General features: G+C 44.8%; 1 pseudogene; it reads right to left on the bottom strand.

Annotated features, from left to right (window-relative positions):
• The window catches only part of LOC141146052 (small nuclear ribonucleoprotein G pseudogene), a 70,815-nt pseudogene extending 54,882 nt beyond the window's left edge, over window positions 1-15,933 (bottom strand).
• Between the last annotated feature and the right edge of the window lie 4,666 nt (window positions 15,934-20,599).

Below are 20,599 nucleotides of genomic sequence, written 5' to 3'. Positions count from 1 at the left end.
CCAGCACACCTACTGGCCAGTGAGCAAGTGAATTTAGATTCTAAATGAAACATACACAGGGATCAGTATCAGTGGGTGGGGCAGTATGATATCCAAAGAACACTGGAGGTTATTTACTAAAACTGGAGAGTGCAAAATCTGGTGCAGCTCTGCATAGAAACCAATCAGCTTCCATATTTTATTGCCAAAGCTTAATTGAACAAGCTAAAGTTAGAAGCTGATTGACTATCATGCACAGATGCACTAGATTCTGAGTGCTCCAGTTGCAGTAAATATGGCCCACTGCCATTAAGGCTCTGTTCACACAGACGATTTGAATTGCGGGCAAAAATCGCTGCGAGTCATCTGATGAGGAAGAAGTTAACCCTGTGTAACCTCAGACACCGTCTGACATGGAGGTGGTTTAGAACAGTGGTTCTCAACGATGTCCTCAAGTACCCCCAACAGGAATTTCTCTTAGATAAAATAGCTGTCGAAAATGCCAAGCCATTGACTCTGATTTAAAGCACCTGTGCAAAGATAAAGGAAAACCTGCAAACATTGCCTGTTGGGGGTACATGAGGACAGGTTTGAGAGCCATTGGTTTTGAACTCCCAGACCCAACAGAGGGCCAGAAAAGTAGGGAACAGTAAGGAAGGCATCAATGAGTGGGTGGTTTTCTTAAAAGGGTACCTGTAACTTTACCCTAATTGCCAAACACTGCATCCTGGGAAGGAGGTCACATGCTCCACCAAACCTGTAATCACTGGGTATTTACCAACAGCTCCAAAGAAGCAACAGAGCAGAAAGGAAGTACGATATGGGCTTATGCATACAAGGTGGTATCAAAAAGTTTTAAGACTAGTTTTGTAGCACGTCAACAGATGGCAGCACAAGGCTGCACACACAGTCACAGGGAGCAACGACCTTCATAAGTCAGTGTGCCAAAAGACATCCCGTGTGCATCGGGAGCTGTACAACTGGTGCTAATCTGACCACATGCATTACCACTACTGCTATTTTATCACAGACAGCAAGTTAAAACAAAGATCAAATGAGAAATTCTGCGTGAAACTGGGCAAATCTGCCACAGAGTAATTTGCCATGATTCAGCAAGTTCACAGCGATGCTGCAAGGAGTTGAAGATCAAACCCAAAGGTTGCCGTTTTGACACCATTGCGGATATCCAGCCCGAATAGCAGAAGGTGCTTGACACGATTTGAAAAGAAGACTCCCAGGACACATTCCAGAAGTGTCTGGAACGCTGGGAGAGCTGTATTGCTGTGCAAGGGGACTATTTCGAAGGCAATAGTGTGTAAACGTAGATAAATAAAGTACTTTCTTGTAAACAAAGCTAGTCTCAAAACTTTTTGATACCACCTTGTATGGGGTGCTTTTGCCCATATAGTGTATACTGTATTTTAGCGAACATACATGTGCAGCCCGCTGCTGGCAGCCCTATCAAAAACAGGTGACAGGTTGAAATATGCAGTGGCTGCACCCTATTTTGATTAGCGCCTGCATTCAGGGCTGTACGCGCTCTGAGACATATGCCCCGAACGCAGACATTCCACGTTTGGTGCATACTGCCCTCAGTGCGTGTACTGCTTGGAACAGCATACAGCCATATACGGTGCCTTGAAAAATTAATCATACCCCTTGAAATTTTCCACATTTTGTCATGTTACAACCAAAAATGTAAATTTATGTTATTGGGATTTTATATGATAGACCAACACAAAGTGGCACATAATTGTGAAGTGGAAGGAAAATGATATATGGTTTTCAATTTTTTTTTTAAAAATAAATATCTCAAAAGTGTGGCGTGCATTTGTATTCAGCCCCCTTTACTCTGATACCCCTAACTAAAATCTGGTGGAACCAATTGCCTTCAGAAGTCACCTAATTCGCAAATAGAGTCTACCTGTGTGTAATTTAATTTCAGTATAAATAGAGCTGTTCTGTGAAGCCCTCAGAGGTTTGTTAGAGAACCTTAGTGAACAAACCGCATGATGAAGGCCAAGGAACACACCAGGGATAAAGTTGGAGAAGTTTAAAGCAGGGTTAGGTTATAAAAAAAATCCCAACCTTTGAACATCTCATGGAGCACTGTTCAATCCATCATTTGAAAATGGAAAGAATGTGGGACAACTGTAAACCTACCAAGACTTGGCCATCCACCTAAACTGACAGGCTGGGCAAGGAGAGCATTAAATCAGAGAAGCAGCCAAGAGTCTCATGGTAACTCTGAAGGAGCCACAGAGATCCACAGCTCAAGTGGGAGAATCTGTCCACAGGACAACTATTGTCAGGGCAGGAGGAGGACTCTAGGACCCAGCATCTGTCAGGGCAGGAGACGGGCTCTAGGACCCAGCGTCTCCGCCAGCACATCACATGGGCCTTTATAAAAGAAGCCAGCCCTTGACTGAAGTGCTGTTTGATCATCAGCTTGTTACCTGTGTTCCTGTGTTCCCTTGCTCCTGTGATCCTTCGTTAATGACCCGGCTTGTTTCTGCCCTGTCTCCTGCTTGCTCCAGTCTTCGACCTCAGCTTGTCTTACAGATACCCTCTGCCTGCTTCTGTGTTTGATCTCGGCTATCCACCTGACTTCATCTGCTCTGTTTTTCACCTGGCCCCTGATCCTGGCTTGTACTGACTATTCTTCCAAAACTGTGATTCTGCAGACCTGCCACACATCACAGGTGCCATCTGCTTGCAGCCTCTGCTCATTACATCTGCAGTATCCCTGAATTCTTCTGCAAGAAACTCCGCAGGAGACCTGTGCTACTTTGCGCCCGACTCCTCCTCCTGTCTCACCTCCAGGGAAGTCTGGAACTTAGCCGCAAGGGAAGCCCTCTCTCCATTGGCCTCCAGCACCGGGTACGTGATAACTATTAGTCGTGCACTCCACAAATCTGGCCTTTATGGCAGAGTGGCAAGAAGAAAACCATTGTTGAAAGAAAGCCATAAGAAGTCCTGTATGCAGCTTGCGAGAAGCCATGTGGGGGACACAGCACACATGTGGAAGAAGGTGCTTTGGTCAGATGAGACCAAAATTGAACATTTTGGCCTAAAAGCAAAACGCTATGTGTGGCGGAAAACTAAACACTGCACATCAACCTGAACACACCATCCCCACCGTGAAACATGGTGGTGACAGCATCATGTTGTGGGGATGCTTTTCTTCAGCAGGGACAGGGAAGCTGGTCGGAGTTGATAGGAAGATGGATGGAGCCAAATACAGGGCAATCTTAGAAGAAAACCTGTTAGAGTCTGCAAAAGACTAGAGACTAGGGTGGAGGTTCACCTTCCAGCAGGACAACGACCCTAATCGCACAGCCAGAGCTACAATGGAATGGCGTAGATCAAAGCATATGCATGTGTTAGAATGGCCCAATCAAAGTACAGACCTAAATCCAATTGAGAGCCTAAGCTTGAGCTATTTTGCAAAGAAGAATAGGCAAAAATTTCACTCTAGATGTACAAAGCTGGTAAGGACATACCCAAAAAGACTAGCTGCAATTGCAGTGAAAGGTGGTTCTTCAAAGTATTGACTCAGGGGGGTTGAATACAAATGCACGCCACACTTTTCAGATATTTGTTCTAATAAAAATGTGAAAACCATTTATAATTTTTCTTCCACTTCACTATTATGTGCCGCTTTGTGCTGGTCTATCACATAAAATCCAAATAAAATACATTTATGTTATTGGTTGTAAAATGCGGAAAATTTCAATGGGGTATGAATACTTTTTCAAGGCACTCTATTTCAGACTGTGATTGATTTTGACAGGGCTGCTGGCAGTGAACTGTACATGCCACCAGTGCCTCCCGGGCACCGGAATACATAAAGCTTTTGCTAGTGTGCATGAGCCCTAGAGGCATCAGCAAATAAAGGATTTTTTTTTTTAATCAAAAGAACCTGTCATCTTGCCCTAAATGAACAAAACAACAGATCTAAATTTGAGAACATAACTACTCCTGCAAAACAAGAATAATAATAAATGAAAACCAGACACCTTACATACTTCTGTCATTTAAATCTTATCAGAATTGCGTTCCCTGAATTTACTTATACAGAAGGCACAAATAAAATGAGAAGCCAATAGATCAATAGTAATCCATATAAATATCTGAAGCATTGTTTGATTTTCATGGTGCACTCTTCAAAAGAAAGTTAAATTATCAGTAAATGTCACACACACTAATAGGGATTTAAGCTGGCATGAAATAGAATTATTCTCTGCAGCAAAGTACGAACATTCAAAACGCTGCTACATCATCTGACAATTTAATTGATGCAGCAGATAAAGCAAAAGTAGCTTTTGTTTTGAAATTTGCCACGGGGTCATGCTACTTGCAGAAGAAACAGAAAATATGGCTTCAGACACTGCGCCAAGCAAGTTATTACAGTAAATCAGCAGCTTTTGCCAGCAGAGTGTGTGTTCTATAGCTCTGCCAAGTCTGTAGTCTGCCATCCAACTAATACATTTCCAGCTCTTCCATGATGGAAGGCTTGTATTCCACTGCAATACCAATGAGCAAAAGGGTTTTATTTAGGTTAGCAAATCTAGACAGCATTGAGCATATTATAGAATAAAAAAATATATATGTGGCACTATCACTATGCGTAACATGTCAAATTGACAACTGGCTAAAAAGAAAAAGAGGATGTGCAGGAAACCTGTGGCATATACTACAATGTAGTTGTGTCAGATAAATATAAATACAATTAGAATTAAAATCCTTAAAAGGGAATTATGGGAATAAAAAACAAACATTCATATTCACCTAGATGGCTGTAGCATTGTCCCAATGCTGCATCTGTCCCCTGCCGGCTCTACACAGAGAGCTGAGCGATCAAAGGCCGCTGATCGCTCAGTTCTCAGTCTTTGGTTAACAGAGAGCCAGTGATTGTCAAGTCAGCAGCTCTATTCTCTGCCCCTTCAGTGCTCACTGGGGTGATGGGTTTGGGAGGGTGCGGAAGAAGCTGTCTCGGGCTCTCAGCAGCAAGCCAGGACTGGCTCTGTGATGCCAGCTGACAGCAGGCTTTAGCCCGCTTTTAACTGAATATGGGTCACAGAAGTGCAGAACTAAATTCACTACTGTAAGCCACAGAAGTATGGGCAAAAGAGCTTTGGCCATACTTCTCCTTTAAAGTGTTTGTAAAGGTTATTTTTTTCTTTTTAATCTCAAACATGTTATACTTGCCTACTCTGTGTAATGGTTTTGCACAGAGCAGCCCCGATCCTCCTCTTCCCAGGTCCCCCACTGGTGCTCCTGGCCCCTCCCCCCTGCTGAGTGCCCCCATAGCAAGCTGCTTTCTCTGGGGGTACTTGTGCATGCTCACTCCTGAGCCACCTGTGTGCATCTATAAAAGACACACAGAGCACGGCTCGGCCCCTGCTCCCTCATCACTGGGCACTGCCCCCAGCTCCTGCTGGTGTGTCTCAGACAATGAGGAGTCAGAGACCCAGGAGAGTTTCTACTCTCGTCTACATCGCTGGATAGGCATCATTATAAGGGGGGGCTGGGAGGACTGCACACTGAATGTTTTTTGTTTTACTTTCATGCATAGAATGCACAAAGGTAAAAAACCTTCAGCCTTTAGAATCACAGCAATAGAAATCTGACACAAGACCTAAACCCTCCCCAATCTATCAAGACATATAGAATGTTCAAGCTGAAGTTCCACCACTAGCAGTGGGACAGAAGAGCAGGGGGGTTCAGTGCTGAGCCAGATGAGCAGGGGGGTAGAGCAGTGGGGCAGATGTGAAAGGAAGTGTATTGGTGGGGCAGATGACCAGGAGGTTACAGTGGTAGGGCAGGAAAGCAGGGGGGTACAGAGGTGAGACAGATGTGCAGGAGGTACATTGGTGGGGCAGATGAGAAAGCGGATTACAGTGGTGGGGCAGATGAGCAGATGGGTTCAGTGTTAGGACAGATGAGAAAGTGATTCCGTAGTGAGACAGAAGATCATGGGGATACAGCGGTGGAGCAGATGTGCAGGGAGGTACAGTGGTGGGGCAGATGAGAAAAGGGGTACATTGATGGGGCAGATGAACAGGGGGGTTACAGTGGTGGGGAAAATGTGCAGAAGGTACAGTGCTGGAAGGGGTCAGAAGGGGGTTCAGCGGTGGGACAGAAAAGCAAGGGGGTACAGTGATGGGGCAGGTGAGCAGGGGGTTACACTGGTGGGACAGATGAGCAGGGGGTTACACTGGTGGGACAGATGAGCAGGGGGTTACACTGGTGGGACAGATGAGCAGGGGGTTACACTGGTGGGACAGATGAGCAGGGGGTTACACTGGTGGGACAGATGAGCAGGGGGGTTCAGTGTTGGGGCAGAGGAGAAAGGAGGTACATTGGTGGGACAGATGAGCAGGGGGTTACAGCGGTGAGGCAGAGGAGCAGGGGTTACAGAGGTGGGACAGATGTGTAGGAGGTACAGTGGTGGGACAGATGAGCAGGGGGTTAGTGTGATGGGACAGAAGAGCAGGGTGGTACAGTGGTGGGGCAGATGTAACCCCCTACACAACTGCCCCACCAATGTAACCCCCTGCACATTGGTGGGGCAGATGAGAAAGGGGGTACACTGGTGGGGCAGATGTGCAGGGTAGTACAGTGGTGGGGCAGATGTGCAGGGTAGTACAGTGGTGGGGCAAATGTGCAGGGGGTTACAGTGGTGGGGCAGATGAGCAGGGGGGTACAGTGGTGAAACAGATTTGCAGGGGGGACAGTGATCTGAGGTGTGAAGGTGCATGAATTGGGACTAATCTGAGGCGTGAGAGTGCAGGATGTTACTAAAGTAGTTTACAGCATTTACTTTATAAAAAATCCTTTTCGTGATTGAGAGTGTGAAGTTTACATTTTTTTGTTATAAAATTGGCACGCTCAATTTCTTTGAAAACCTTTTTTCCGCACACTGTGCTCAAAAGATTGCCTACCCTTGGCCTAGGCTATGACATCATGCACAGCTCTCTAACTCTTGTGAGAGTTTGCCAGAAGGGAGGGGGGATGAGTCATAAGAGGGCCAATGAAAGCCGCAGGGCTGCAGTGTGACTGTGCAAATCCAGGAAGTGAACAGGCAGCAGCTTCAGCTGCCCACAGTTAAAATGGCTGCAGGCAGACTTACTGGAGGGAGATTTCTGCTGTATATTTGGCAAGTACAGAATCACAGTATATCTAAACTAATATGTAACGTGGTTGGAGGGAAGCTTCAGAATGGCAAAGATATTTTTATTACAAATTATGTGAGCAGACTGCAGTTCCTCTTTAATACAGACCAGTCAGTGCTGCTTCCTCTTCTTGAGTAGCGTGACTGGTCTTGTATTTGCCCTCCCATAGCTTTCTGCAGCCAATCTGTAGCGGGTGGATCCCATACCTCTGCTTCTGTATCAGCTGACTCAGCGCAGTGCCACCACTAGTTTTGCAAGCTAATATTTGAGTGTGCAACAGCATTCAGTGCACACAGACTGTATATACAGTCTTTGTTGGGACTGAAGGGTATATTTAAAGTGGAGTTTTAACCCTAAAAGTGGAACTTCTGCTCATTTGTCTCCTCCCCCCCCCCCCCTCCGGTGCCGCATTTGGCAGCTTTTGGGGGGTGGGGGATATTGTTGACGTCACTGCTCAGCTCCCACCTTTTTCCCCCCCTGCCGCGCCATTATTGAGAGCGCAGCAGGTTCTTTGTGCATGCGCAGTAGGGACCCGGCGTGAAGCTGTAATTCTTCACTACTGGGTTCCCTTGCTGGCTACGGCAGCGGCATGCACCCGACAGCTGATGGAAACATCAGCTGCTTGCTGACATCGCTGGACTCCAGGACAAGTAAGTGTCCTATTATTAAAAGTCAGCAGCTGCAGGCTTTTAATTTTTGCAGCAGTGGGCGCGTTTAAATCAATGTTCTTATGCCTGGAGTTTAGACTTAATCTTCAGGGGGCACTGCAGGTAAAACCAAAGATCATGACAGGGAGTCTAAAGCTGGCCATATACAGATCAAAATTTGGCAGTTTCAGCAGGCACCAGCGAAATATCGATCCCTGTGGGGCTGTTCCCTCTCGGCACAAGCCCTATTCCAAGAACACTTCGCATTTTATCAATGAGTGCAAAGTGTTCTCCGATTGTACAAGTTAGAGACAGCGATGATTCAGCCCCACCTCATCCAATCAGAGAATGCTTTGCAGTCATTGAAAAAGAGTGTTCCTTAACCACTTGCCGACCAGCCGCCGTCATTATACCGCGGAAGGTTGGCACGATCTCGCGAACAGTCGTAGCTGTACATCAGCTCCTTTAAGCGGGATAGCAGGCGCGCGTGCGTGCCTGCTGCATTGCGGGGGTACCGATGCTCGTGGCCGGCGGCCGCACGTGATCGCGGGCATGAGAGGCAGAACAGGGACGTGAGTCCCTAATAGCTAGGAACCATGATCTGCTACTCAGTCCCCTCCCCCCACAGTTAGAACACACACTAGGGGACACAGTTAACCCCTTGATCGCCCCCTAGTGTTAACCCCTTCCATGCCAGTGACATTTACACAGTAATCACTGCATTTTTATAGCACTGATCGCTGTATAATTTTCAATGGTTTCAAAAATGTGTTAAAAGTGTCTGATGTGTCCACCATAATGTTGCAGTCCCAATAAAAATTGCAGATCACCGCCATTACCATTACTGCCATAAATCTATCCCCTATTTTGTAGGCCCTATAACTTGCGCAAACCAATCAATATACGCTTATTGCGATTTTTATTACCAAAAATTTTTAGAAGAATACAGATCGGCCTAAATTGAGGAAAAAAATAGCTTTTTTAAAAAAAAAATGGAGATATTTATTATAGCAAAAAGTACAAAAAAGTGTTTTTTTTTTCAAAATTGACGCTCTTTTTTTTGTTTATAGTGCAAAGAATAAAAAACCGCAGAGATGATCAAATACCACCAAAAGAAAGCTCTATTTGTGGGGAAAAAGGACATCAATTTTGTTTGGGTACAGCGTCGAACGACTGCGCAATTGGCAGTTAAAGCAACGCAGTGCCGTATCGCAAAAAATGGCCTGGTCATTGAGCAGCCAAAATCTTCCAGGGCTCAAGTGGTTAAATGGTGCCCATGTCAAGCGGGCAACCTCTTGTGTTCACAATACAGCAGGGCAGATGCTCGGCACAGGACCTGGAAACGATTGGCAGCTGTGCATGCTACAGTGATTTCCAGCTTCCACTGGGATCCACAAGCATGGCTCAAAAATAGTTACACTGGTCCAAGCAGGAACAATGGAACTATGGAAAAATTGCCATAATGGAAATTCATTTTTATTTCACAGTATTCCTTTTTAATGCAATGTGTGCAATGGAAGAATGTGCATAGCATCAGGCTTATTTAGTAAGGTGTTGCAGAAATGATGCACACATTTCTCTACTCTATAGCTGCTGGATTTCCTTTTATGTAATGAATTTGGCTAGTTGCTGTAAGTTATTTCAAATGTTTATATCATAATTGCTCTTTACACTCCTTACTGAAAATGCCATATCTTTCCCAAAATGGATATATTTAAAAAAAAAAAAAAAAAACGAAAGACACAAAAATAATGCCAAACCTTTGTACTTTAAGTGGACATCAGCATGCGCTGGACACTGAAGACTCAAACCAACTTTAACCAATACTAATGTACAATTACTAAGCCTCTGCACATATTCTGTGCACAAAACACAGCCGAAAATTGTCTTTGGTAGTTTCTAAACACACAGAGAAGGCGTACTAGCCACACCGATCATTAATCATTAGCTTTCTCACTAGCTTTTCACCTTATTAAAACTGTAAATGGATGAAAAAAAAAAAAAACTCAAATGACTTTCCATGTGAACCCAAGGTAACATTCATTTTCCATGTCCTGTTATATAGCGGACCAAGCTGGCCAAGTCTAACAGATGGCAGGAGCAGGTGTTCCACCAGATGCTATGACCATTTAGTCCAGAGTGCACCTTTAAGCGACTCTCCCTATACAATTTACTGATTCGCTAATTGATTAAAGATAAAATGTATCTAATTAACCCCTTCTTACCTGGTGTATTCTGTTCATACAGAATTTATATAATCCTAGTATACTGCCAGTTGTCCTGCTTTCCTCCCCAAGTACCCCTCTTGTAGAACTATACAACTGTACTGTGCAATTTTCAAAGCTGGTTATAGATTGCTCTTGAAGCATCTCTAAACCCAAAAACAAAAAACAAATATATTACAGTTTAACAATCCTTAAATGTGGTGGCTGCATTCGTTTTCTTCCTGGTGATCTGGCCAGTAACACACCCACTTCATGGGGGGTGGCTCCGGAGGAGCAGTGGAGCCACCCTTGGACAGCAGCATTGCAAGTTTGGGGAGAGGGTAGTGTTCGATACACTTGCAGATTTTGTTGGACTTAACTAATAAATTAGAGTCTAATGCCAGCTAACATTTTTTAAAGGATAAAGGTTTTGCATAAACAAATAAAAGTGGACCATTGTAAGCACCCCTGTCAGTGTTAAAGTGAAACTAAACCCCAAAACAAAAAAAGTGTATAGATTGTAGCTTACCAATTATTGGATATAGCGGTTGCATGCGTTTTTCTTTTTTTTTTTCAAAACTTGTATTCCTTCATTTTCATGTCGGGATTGGCCGGTAGTACATCTCCTGTCTTATGGTGGCTACATTCACTCCCTGTACACTACACTCACTGTATCTGTAGCATAGTTGTCAACAGTCCCGATTTTCCCGGGACAATCCCGATTTTGGGACCCTTGTCCCGATTTAATTTTGTCCCGGGTGTTTTCCCGAATTTTTGGGGTTTGTCCCGAGAAAATCGTGAGTGTTTTTGTAAAAAACGGCAACGGCTCCACAAAAATGGCCGCCGTTGCCTCCACGAGTCAGTCACAATGTTCCCCTTGTGTTCAGTGCAGGGGAAAGGGGCAGCCAATCCGCTTCTCTCTTCAGTGTACAAATAGAAAATTCTATTGTACACTGAAGCCTATTGGTTGGAGGGATTGGCAACCCCTCCCCGCTCTACACTGCACACAAGGAAGACGTGATCAGCCTCCACCGCCGTCACCCTCCCCCCCCCCCGTGTCCAACGGAGCTCAGGGCAGAGTGGGAGTGACGGGAGGGAAGAAGGGAGGCTTTCATCTGGCTGTTCAGGAGTTGTCTGACACTGTGAGTAGTGGCCTGTCAGTGTAGTGGGGGAGAGGAGAGATAGGGGGAGGGGGTGTACTCAGTGTATGGGAGGCTTGGAGCTTTCCCTGCAGTACACTTCTCAAAGGCTGAGGTCCAGCATGGATGGACTGGGGCTCCGCTGGCTGGGGACATTGATGGTCCTGGCTCCCCTCTTGCACACCATGATGATGTCACCACCATACCTGCACCCCCCTCCCCCCCTGTTACCACCATACCTGATTCCCCCCTCCCCCCTGTGTCACCACCATACCTGCACCCCCCTCCCCCCATGTTACCACCATACCTGATTCCCCCCTCCCCCCTGTGTCACCACCATACCTGCACCCCCCTCCCCCCATGTTACCACCATACCTGATTCCCCCCTCCCCCCTGTGTCACCAACATACCTGCACCCCCCTCTCCCCCCTGTGTCACCACCATACCTGATTCCCCCCTCCCCCCTGTGTCACCAACATACCTGCACCCCCCTCTCCCCCCCCTGTGTCACCGACATACCTGCACCCCCCCTCCCCCCTGTGTCACCACCATACCTGATTCCCCCCTCCCCCCTGTGTCACCAACATACCTGCACCCCCCTCTCCCCCCCTGTGTCACCGACATACCTGCACCCCCCCCCTCCCCCCTGTGTCACCACCATACCTGATTCCCCCCTCCCCCCTGTGTCACCAACATACCTGCACCCCCCTCTCCCCCCTGTGTCACCACCATACCTGATTCCCCCCTCCCCCTGTGTCACCAACATACCTGCACCCCCCTCTCCCCCCCCCCGTGTCACCACCATACCTGCACCCCCCTCCCCCCATGTTACCACCATACCTGATTCCCCCCTCCCCCCTGTGTCACCACCATACCTGCACCCCCCTCTCCCCCCTGTGTCACCACCATACCTGCACCCCCCTCTCCCCCCCTGTGTCACCACCATACCTGCACCCCCCTCTCCCCCCCTGTGTCACCAACATACCTGCACCCCCCTCTCCCCCCCTGTGTCACCACCATACCTGCACCCCCCTCTCCCCCCTGTGTCACCACCATACCTGCACCCCCCTCTCCCCCCTGTGTCACCACCATACCTGCTCCCCCCTGTGTCACCACCATACCTGCACCCCCCTGTCCCCCCTGTGTCACCACCATACCTGCACCCCCCTGTCCCCCCTGTGTCACCAACATACCTGCACCCCCCCTCTCCCCCCCTGTGTCACCAACATACCTGCACCCCCCCTCTCCCCCCCTGTGTCACCACCATACCTGCACCCCCCTCTCCCCCCTGTGTCACCAACATACCTGCACCCCCTTCTCCCCCCTCTGCTGGGGGCATCTTATGTAAGGACAGACTCTGCTGGGGGAACCTGATGGCATCTGGTGGCAGGCGACGTGGCAGGTGACACGCTCAGGGGTCCCACTGATTCTGCATTATGGTGAGTTGAATGATTTCATTATTTATATTACAATGTAATAATAGTAATAATGCGCTTCAATCATCCTGACATTATAACAACCATGGTGCCGGGATGATTGAAGTGCTAACACCAGGTGTTTGGAGTATCTTTATCTGCTGATTGTTAAACTCTGGAATACACATTGCTATTATGGTGTAGGATCTGGGTCTGCTGTCCCTCCATCCCTCTACCCCCCTTTCCCTCTGCATCCCTCATTCATCTCAGACTCTAACCACACCCATTTAGCCACGCCCATGTAAGCCACGCCCACTATTTCACGTAAACCACGCCCATTTTTTTGCGCGGCGCGCTTCGCGCGCCGCATTTTTCCTTCTTAATATATCACACCTACTAACACATGCCCCGCCCCCTAATTATAGGCTGACTCCGCCTACAGCCAAAAAAAGTGTCCCGAATTTTTTTTTCCCAATGTTGGCAACTATGCTGTAGGACTTTAAATAAGTGACTACAATTTAACAACTTAAGGACCGCCCACCGCATATATACAGTGGCAGGGCGGCTCTATTGCACGAAACAACGTACCTGTATGCTGTTTAATGCAATAGAAAGTGTTGGTGCACGCCCGCTGCATGGAGGAGGAGCCGATGCGCGTGTCCAGCGGACCCGATGTCCACCAGCCACCCCAGTCGCTTCACAGAGAGGCAGAACGGGGATCTGCCTATGTAAACCCGTTCTGATAGGGGAGAACATGGAGATTGCTTTTTCTGATTACTAGCAACAGACAATCTCTGTGTTCTTCCTGTCAATACTTCCCCCACACAGTTAGAAACACACTGAGGGAACATATTTAACCGTTTCATCGCCCCTGTAGTTAACTCCTTCCCTGACAGTGTCATTTATACAGGGATCAGTGTGTGTGTTTTTTTTAGCGCTGATCACTGTATTGGTGTCAGTGGTCCCCAAAACGTGTCACTTAGGGTCAGATTTGTCCGCCGCAATGTCGCATTTAGTCCAGCTAAAAATCGCTGATCGCCGCCATTAGTAGTAAAAACAATAAAAATAATTTAAAAGTCCATAAATCTATCCCGTAGTTTGTAGACACTATAACCAAATCAATATACGCTTATTTTTTTACCAAGAATATGTAGCAGAATACATATTGGCCTAAATTGATGAAGAAATTAGTTTATTTTTTTATTGGATATGTTTTATAGCAGAAAGTAAAAAAATATTTTTTTTTCCCAAAATTATCGGTCTTCTTTTGTTCATAGCGCAAAAAAAAAACAAAAAAAACCCCCAAAAAAACAAACAACGCAGGAGGTGATCAAATACCACCAAAAGAAAGCTCTATTTGTGGGGAAAAAAAAGAAGGACATAGATTTTATTAGGGTACAGCGCACGCCCCTGCAATTGTCAGTTAAAATAACGCAGTGCCGTATCACAAAAATGGCCTGGTCATTAAGGGGGTAAATCCTTCTGGGGCTGAAGTGGTTAAAGTGTATGTTTCCCAAATATTTTTTTTTCTATGCATGTGTTCACATAATTGTATTTTATAAATCATAGTTTCTAATCATTTTTATGTACTACTTCCATCCAAAGTACCTGGTTGATCCTGACAGTCACCTTTCTTTCTTGTTCTAAACTGATCACAAGTAAAAAAGCTAATCTGTGTTAGCATGATCAGTTTTCATCCTTTGGTTGGCTGTTCAAAAGGTAGAGGACACTGTGCAGACAAACAGCATCAATGTATTGGATAGTTTGCTCAGCCACCATGCCCGCCAACCAATCACAGCCTGCCTCTGACACACTATCTCTCAATCACAGCCTGACTCTTAAACAAGCCCTCTGCTCAAGCTTAGCCTACCTCTTGCCTCAGGCTGAACAAACTATGGAATACAGGCACACTGGGTGTTTGCACATTGTTCTGTAACTCCACCCCCAACTATCAGGAAGAAGAGATGTGTGGTCACATGACAGAAATTAACCTTCTAAAAAGGTGAGAAAGCTCATTTTGAAAACAAAGCACAAAAGTAGTTGTGGTGCCTGCATGGTTATAACTATATTATAAAAGGTCTATAACATTATACGGTATGTTCACTAACCACTTCAGCTCCGGAAAATTGACCCCCCCCCCCCCCCCCTTCTCGACCAGGCCATTTTTTGCTTTTTGGCACAGAGTTAGAAATTTAGTTAAGTGTGAACAAGCCCTAATGCTTAACAAATGCTCCCTATAGCGTTCGTATGGGAGTTAGACTGGTGTTAATGACTAGTTAAAAATGCACCCCAAAATGCCCTATGGGCATGTTCCCCAGTGTAGCTCAGTTCTCTTGCACCTGGTAGTTGGTGGAAAGCTTTAGTGTGACCTTAAATTCTTTTATTTTGATTTGATTTTATTTAATTTTTTGCTTGTTTCTTTAACTCCCCCTTTCCTAATCAACTTTTTACTTACACAGATTTTTATTGGATTTTCATAAAAGTAACATTGATGCGATGACATAAAGAACATCAAGTAAACATCCATAGAGACTGACTTATATAGTATAACTGGAGCAATATGTCTGTGACTAGAGAATTGAGGAGTCGGCATGTGGAACATTAGCTTAGGATGAAGGAGACCAAGGGGGGTGACCGAGACCTGTCCACCAACTGCACCCTGAGAGGGAGCTAGCTGTGCAGGAGAGGAGTGGTAGGGGCTCCCCCCTCAGCTCTATCCTCTGAAGACCCTCCAGCATACGGATCAAACAAAACAAATAAAGAGAAACAAGAGATTGTCCTATGCCCCTAGTCTGTTTTAGGATTTGAGGAACATAGTAATGGAAGTGTCTCATGGAGAAAGTAATATCAACGTGCGTCAAGAACAGAACTGCAACAAGGAGAGGAGGAACTAGTGCGGAGAAAGTAGGAAGGAGGTAGGAAGGAAGAAAGACCAGGTCCAGAAGAGGAAAGGAGGAAGAAGGAGGTCAGGAAAGAAGAGGCTACGCCACCAGAGCACCATTGATAGCACTTAGGACTGGGAGAAATTGGGGATATGTGGATTCCTACATAGTTGGCCCATGGTTCCCAAGTCTCCTGGAACTGGTGGGAGGTGTCCAGTAAGGAGCTCACCAATTTCTCTTGTGACATGATCCAGGAGATCTTACGCTTGGCCGCCCGAATGGAGACCTTGGGGAGCTTCCAGGCTTTGGCTATGGAGAGTTTGGTACCTAGGAGGATAAAGATGATACATTTTTGAGAGTATTTCAGGAAACCTTTGGAAGTTCAGGAGGACTGTTGAAGGAGACTTGGGAATCAAGAACCCCGTTACCTTGGAAATTATTTGGAAGATTTTGTTCCAAAAGCTTCTGATTTGGGGACAGTCCCACCATATATGCAACATGGTTCCCTTCACCTGACACCCTCGGAAACAGAGAGGGGACACCCGAAGGGAAGATCGTGGAGAGTTTTGACGGAGTCGTGTACCATCTAGTGATGACTCTCAGACTGGCTTCCATTAGGGAGGTGTTGAGGATACCATTATAGGATCTAGAGAAGGCCCTGTGCCATGTGTCCAGATCACATTGTTTCTGAAGGTGTGCTTCCCAAGCTAGCATGTGAGGGGGTTTTGAAATGGTTTGAGCAAATGACGAGTAAATTATGGAAATGCCTCCCCTCTGTCCTAATCTACTATTCAAGCTAAACGGTCTATGGTTGCTTTAGGCCTAGGGGATAGAGTTCCTAGAAAAATATCTTAAGTGTTATTGCCTTTTTCACAATACTGGATGCTTATTTTGAATTATTATATTAAATTATCATTATTATTATTATTATTATTATTATGTGGGATATGCCTTTAAAATAAGAGCATTTCAGTTTCCTTTAAAAAAAAATTTATTTTTAATTATTTGGAAAAAATTGAGAAAGAAATGTATATCTGTCAGGTTTTTTTTGTTATTTTTAATTTTTTAGTCCATTGAGGAGATTTCTCCCCTCTTCCTTTTAGTGGGGACACTGAAGCTTTCATGTTATTACGGTCTGTGTTTTCCTATCCCAGTAACAACCACCCCCTTACTTCTTGTTTTGTCACAAGAGACGGGCAAAATCTCAGCGGGGGGTCATGGAAACAATAAAAACTGGTCATGAGTATTTACTCTTCCAAAATCTATCCAGAACAAAAAAAATGTTTTGACTGGTATTGATAATTAACAGTAACCGAAGAGCTCATTAGTCTTATACAGCTCAGAAAATCTAGTGCTTTCTGATTTAAACTGTGCCCAGTCTTGGAAATGCACTGGAAAGCAATAGTTTTTAACCTAATAAAGCGTATCTGTAATCAAAGTTTAAATTGGAAGTCCAGGCTAGATTTAATGAAGTTTAAAACTGCTTTTACCCCCTCCTAACTTCTATTCTATCTACCCTGTAGAAGAAAGATGCTTATGTATACCTATTCTCAGGGCATTCTGGTCTGGTCACCTAGTGGCCAGCTTCAGGGGAGAGGGGGGACAGCTGGCAATGGATGCCCCATAGTAAGGGTGATGTTACTGCCCAGGCATTCAATCTGTTCTTGGTGCTCCCTCCTCTCCTCTAAAGCCGGCCACTGAGGAGATCACGTGGCTGGACCGAAGCGCTCAGTGAATAGGCAAGTATATGCATCTTCCTTTTACAGAATATAGTTAGCATAGTACTTAGGAGGGGGTGGGATCCATTTTAGGTTTAAATCATGTATTTATTTCCATATTGTATTTCAAATATTTCTAGCCTACTCTTATTAATCTGAATTATCTTTTAGTGTGTAAACTTATTTTGACTCCCACACATTTACTTCCCTGAATTCTGTGACACATATTCACTATGCCCTGTGAGTAGGCAATGCTGTCACATATTTCGCAGAGCCTGTTTCGTCAGATTAGGCGACTCGTCAGATTTTGTAACAGAAGTGACGTTCCGTCGCCGCCGCCATCTTGATACACCCCACACTCGTCCACAGTAAGGATACAGTGAGATGGTGGCAAGCGGACATCTTGTTACACCCACTGGAGTCTTGTATTTCATACTTATTTTTAACAGTAAACCCAGCTTATATAGTGTAATAAACTAAGCTTATATAGTGACATACAGTATTTTGAAATCCATCAGACTGTTTTGATGTTGATTTTTCAAAGCAGCGGTGTTCTGTCATATTAACAAATCTGTGAGATCAGCAGGCTTGCCGCTGCTTTTAGAATTCAACATCTAAAAACAGACGGATTTTTAAATGCTGTATTTCACTTTATAAGCTCAGTTTACTGTTAAAAATAAGTGTGAAATGAAAAACTCCGGTGGGTGTAACAAGATGTCCGTTTGCCACCTTCTCACTGTATCCTTACTGTGGACGAGTGCAGGGTGTTGCAAGATGGCGGCGACGGAACGTCACTACTGTTACAAAATCTTACAGGTCGCCTAATCTGAAGAAACATCTGCCTTCTGAACTACAGAAGTGCTGGGAGGAGAAGGAGGAGTTTTAGGAGGCAGAGTCAGTACAGGAATTACTGCTTGCCAGTAACAAGGAACCATGGGATACATAGTCCTTACAAATTGAAAGTACAACAGTATAGGAGAATCCAGAAAGTGATGGAAAGTGATGGAAAGTGATGGAAAGTGATGGGCAGCAGACAGGCAGAACTCATAACATGAAATAAAGTGATGCAAAAAAACTAACTTTATAGAAGATATGAAGTTCTAAGTCATTAGAAAGCCCTGTAAAAACACAATGTACGAGATATACAGAAACATACTTGCATTTTATTTTCATTTCTCTTTATCAGTCTTTTTCAGTTTATTTAGGTAAAGTAAGTAATAATAAGGGTTGAGCTTAAAAGACAATCAAACATTTACTAATTAAAGGACTGACATTGAATATAATTGGAGGAGCACAGAATCAACACACATTGTTTTCAACAATTAATCGGGAGAGCTTTTAATAACTTATGGCATGAAAAATGGCATCTCTGTAACAATTACCATAGTCAACGTAGATAATTAAACGCATGGAGCTAAATTAATCCACTGCAGCAGAAAATTGTGTTAGTTATTCTATTATTAATGAAGAGAGTCCCAGGATATTTGTTTTATAAAACAAATGCTTGATGCCACCTGTCAAAACGTGCCCACAGTATACAGGAGATTTATGGATCAAGAAGAATATTCATCACAAATATTGTAAGAGGATTCTGATCTCATACTTTTATGAGTTAATCAACTACCGTATATACTCGAGTATAAGTCGATCCGAGTATAAGTCAAGGCCCTAATTTACCACAAAAAAAAAAAATGGGAAAAACTTATTGACCCGAGTATAAGACGAGGGTGAGAAATGCACAGCTACTGTAAGTGGAAAAGAGGGTCAACAGTGCCCATTTGCAGCCTCACTGTGCCCATTTGCAGCCTCACTGTGCCCATTTGCAGCCATAGGTCCCCCCAACTTCAAACTCGGTAGTTAAGGGTTCCTAGATGCAGCCAAAATTTGGGGTCTCTGAACCCAAAGGGTCCCGAAATGACATTGCTGCAGATGGACACAGTTGACCGAGTTTGGGGCCCCGTATCTCGGGGCCACTTAGTGCTAGGAACCCCAAATTTAGTGGGCAAACCCAGTGGAACTAGCACCATAAAATATCCAAAGCTGAGGTTTCTAGCACTAAGTGGCCTGAGAGATACAGGGCCCCAAAAATCGGTTCAGAAAATGTCAAGCACTTTTCTGCAGCAGAGAATGACATTTTCCGAACCGATTTTGGGGCCCCGTATCTCGGGGCCACTTGGTGCTAGGAACCCCAGCTTTGGATATGTTATGGTACCAGTTCCACTGGGTTTGCACACCAAATTCCTAGCTCCAAGTGGCCCTGAGATATGGGGCCCCAAATTCAGTTTGGAAAATGAACTTTTTGCTGCAGAAAAGTGCTTGACTCGAGTATAAGTCGAGGGGGGCACTTTCAGCACAAATAAATGTGCTGAAAAATTCGACTTATACTCGAGTATATACGGTAACTTTTTAGAATGTGTCTATTAATTTAGCACATATTACACAATTCCAAGTGCACAGAGACATCCAACAATACAAACTTTCCCCACTCAGAAACACTTGTGCACTTTCTGAAGGTCAGTACAAAGTAAATGTGACAGTACAAACATCCATGCTTTATCTAAAATGAGGAATTGTCTGCTTTGATAGTATATTTCCAGACTACAAAGAAGTTTTCTTAAAGTGGTTGTAAAGAAAAAAAAAAAAAAAAAAAAAAAAAAAAAGGAAGAAGAAGAACAAAACAATTGCACAGATCCTCCTCTTTTCGGTTCCCCTGCCGGCGCTCATGGCTCCTCCTCTCTTGCTGGTGCCCCCAATAGGAAGCAGATTCCCATGGGGGCACTCATGTTCTTAAGAACCAGTGCTGCGTCCATTGACACAGACAGAGGGACTCAGCCCCATCTCCTGCCTCCCCATCACTGGAGTTGAGTTACAGGAGTTGGCGCCAATGGCTCCCACCGCCATCGATCTGCCCAGGGAGGAGGAACAATACTAGGAAAGCTGCCGCTTTCATGCATAGCACTGGATCGCGATGGGGCTCAGGTACAGCAAGTATAAAAGGGGAGTGAGGAGGTATTCTGACACAGGTTTTTTACCTTAATTTTTTATCTTAATGCATAGAATGCATTAAGGTAAAAGAAGATTTGTATCCGCACAGTGTTAAAAAAGTATATATTTTATTACAAATTCTCTAAAACATAATAATACAAGTTAAAAATCTCACAGTAGCCTACTATCTAAATTATGGCATGAATATCAACAAAACCACCAAAAAAGACCCCATCATATTCAATGATCGGTGCACCAGTAGATGTAGTAATCGATGTCTGTCTCGCAGGGCTCAAACGCTAGGCAGATTGTTATCTGCCCAGTCTGTTCACCAGTGAGAGCTCTGGCTCTCACTGGTTGAAGTTTAAAGACAATTTCAAATGTGGAATATGAGGATGTGCTTATTGTTGTCATATCAAGTCTATTCTACTACTACTGGTAGAAGTTTTGTT

Source organism: Aquarana catesbeiana, linkage group LG05, assembly GCF_042186555.1.
Source record: "Aquarana catesbeiana isolate 2022-GZ linkage group LG05, ASM4218655v1, whole genome shotgun sequence".
Lineage (NCBI taxonomy): Eukaryota > Metazoa > Chordata > Amphibia > Anura > Ranidae > Aquarana > Aquarana catesbeiana.
The sequence above is the reverse complement of the archived record's forward strand: the minus strand, read 5'-3'. Positions and strand labels throughout refer to the sequence as shown.